We start from the raw sequence: 3,069 nt of genomic DNA, 5'->3' as shown, positions 1-3,069 counted from the left end.
CGACGTCTCCCTTCACCCACTTTTCTGTTGTCCGTCCCCCAGGGAGGAGGTCACATGTAGATCCTTGTAATTGGTTCCCCCTTTCTACCCCACCATCAATAAAAATAATTTTATGATTGGGGGATCACCACAACATTAAGAGTCACAGTATTAGGAAGGTTGAGAACCACTGCTCTACCAGCTCTCCAAAAAAGACCTTGACTCTTCCGAGATGTCTCCAAACTCAGCCAGCCCAATTAGCAAGAAATGTGCAGATCTTGTAAGACCCTGAATTACTACCTGCAGCTGTGGTGTTCCCCGACCAACGCGTTACCCTGCCAGCTTGATGAAAATGTAGCTGCTAGCCGGAGATCCAGAGCAGGGCGGAGATCCAGAGCAGGGCGGAGATCCATGAGCAGGGCGGAGATCCATGAGCAGGGCGGAGTTCCATGAGCAGGGCAGAGATCCAGAGCAGGGCGGAGTAATGAGCAGGGCGTAAGATGAGGAGCAGGCTGGTGGGCCGCTGCGGAGTTCTCGTCCTCCATTGGCTGTGGCTACCGAGCTAAGTCAGTTTCCAAGGACATCCTTAGCGGTGGCAGCAAGAGCTCTGGCATCCCCTGCCAACCCCAAACATCAGAAATACAGCCAGTGTGACCTTGAACAACAACACAAGAATTATGTACAGATGATTTATAATTTCTCTGTACTGATCCTCAAAACAACCAATAAAATACCAGTTACCAATTTTTTAAAAAGCTATGGAACCCATTCATTGGAGGTGTGGAAAGTTAATTGACTGAGTCAATTTATTGCAGGTTCAAATTAATCACAGCCACTATAATGCCTTGAAAATTGAGAAGACTCCTTTATTTGGTTAACCGGACTGCAGGGAACTGATTCATTCTCTGGACTGCCATGGCCGCTGAAATTACCAGCCAGCTTATAAAGGCAGTACCCTCAGAAAGTCATTTGGCTCATTTGTTAGGGGCTTAAGCAAGCATTTGACAGAAGCAGAAAGCAAAATTAATGGATTAGTTGAACCATCAAAAAGGAACAATATTAAAGAATAACAAGATTAATTACAATGTCCTGGTTCCGGGTACATAAGAGTGCATTCTAAAACCACTCACTAGTGGGGCGCTCCGAGATGGGAGGGGGAATAAAGCAGGTCATTCCGCAGCCAACAAAATAGCGTGACAGTGGCTAGTCTGCCTCACATTTAAAGGAGAACAATAAAAATTACTTACCTGTGCTAATTTTTATTGGGTTAAATCAAGACCAACTCACTCAAAACCAACTTATACTAGCAATATTTAACAGATATAAAAACTAAATACCCTGTCGGATCCGACTCCCTCGTGGAACTGAAGAAAAGCCTCTAGGCTCACGCCAGACAGATGTTGAGCCTCCCAGTGGACAAAAGAGACCACAAAGCCACAAGGCAGGAAGTGCTGTAAGCCTTCTTCATGCAGACCGGCCGGGAAGAGCACTAAAAGAAGCATCCGGACTCGTCGGTCAGTTCCGCGGAGTTTTCCCAGATGTGTGCCGAGAGATGGAAGACCATGTCTGCCAAGGAAAAGGAAAAGTCTGAAGGTATGGCAAAAAAGTGACAGAACATGGCAGTACATGTCCAGATGTGCTTGACACGATGGATGGATGGATGGATGGATGGATGGATGGATGGATGGATGGATGGATGGATGGAGCTTTAAATGATTTAACAACAACAACAAAAAAGTGACAAAGCACCCTGTGGCAGGGAGATGAAAAATTACGTTCCTCCCAAAGGTGATAAGAAGGGAAATTAAAAAGATCCCAATGTTCCTAAAAGGCCACCATCTGCTTTCTTCCTGTTCTGCTCCGAACATCAACCAAAGAACAGAAGTGAACATGCAGGCCTGACCACTGGGGATACTGCAAAGAAAATGGTGAAATGTGGTCGGAACAATCGGCCAGAGATAAACAACCCTGTGAAGAGAAAGCAGTCAAGTTACAGAAGGAATGTGAAAAGGATATTGCTGCAAACCGCACCAAGGGCAAAGTGCAGCAGGAAAGGAGGATTGTGGCAGGCCCACCAGTTCAAAGAAGAATCAACCAGAAGAAGAGGAGGAGGAGGAGGAAGAGGAAGAATAAGTGGCTATCCTGTAATAATGTATAATTGTGGTGTATGCATGTGTGCTTTTGTTTAGGCAATGGCTTAGCAAAGAATGTGAATTCAAGTGCAGCTCAATAATAGCTGAAGTACAAAACCTGTACAGATTTTGGATAGCTAAGAAGATTCTTGGTAGAGAAAATGCTTTTTTAAAATGCAGGTTGTAGCTTTTTGAGGGGCTACTCTATAGTTAGATCTTAAAGCTTCTGATGTTGAATGTTTCTCAAATATTTAATGGTTCTTTCATTTCTTGAAATTCAAATTCAAAGTGATTAGCATCAATAGTAGATGTTGGGATTTTTAAGATGTTTTATTTTGTTTTTAATTTTTTTGTAATAAAATTATGTATCTATATTTTTTATTAAATACAATAGACTCATTGCCATCGAGTCAGTTTTTCCACTGAGCAGCCCTAAAGAACAGGGTAAAGTGCCCCTGTGGGTTTCTGAGAGTAACTGTAGACGGAGTTGAGAGACTGGGCATTTCAAGCTGCCGACTTTGTAGTTGGCAGCCCAGAGTGTAACCACTATGCCAACCAGAGCTCCCCTAAGCTAAGTAAGTCCTTCTAAGAAAACAAGAATAGCCTATATTTGAGGTCTTAACACCTGCAACATGCTTTTCAAAGCCCTTTCTACATATTAATATTTAATACTAACAACACTAGTTATCAAAAACCAACCAAACCGGCGCTTATTGGTTCCGGCTGTGGCCCGGGCCTCGGAGTAGCGGGTTTCAGGGTCCCCAGGGGATGCCACTTTTAGCTACAAGATGACACACTGGCACTGCCTGCGCAGGCGCTCCGAAGGAAGCCTGAGGAAGGGCATTGCCATTCATTATCTGGCCGCCCCGCAGGCTCCGGAACCCATCCGCACAGATACACGAAACAGAACATAAAGGCAAGGCCCAGAGCCGGCTGCGGTGAGTAGGGTCCAAACCCC

The 3,069-nt window shown here is 44.8% G+C and overlaps 1 pseudogene; it reads left to right on the top strand.

Moving 5' to 3' along the window:
• The window catches only part of LOC105978243, a 70,700-nt pseudogene extending 68,588 nt beyond the window's left edge, over positions 1-2,112 (top strand).
• Positions 2,113-3,069: the final 957 nt, after the last annotated feature.

This window comes from Echinops telfairi, unplaced genomic scaffold, assembly GCF_000313985.2.
Source record: "Echinops telfairi isolate 266 unplaced genomic scaffold, ASM31398v2 ScPeMD7_3533;HRSCAF=4204_0, whole genome shotgun sequence".
NCBI classification, from domain to species: Eukaryota; Metazoa; Chordata; class Mammalia; order Afrosoricida; family Tenrecidae; genus Echinops; species Echinops telfairi.
This window is presented reverse-complemented; position numbering and strand designations above follow the sequence as displayed.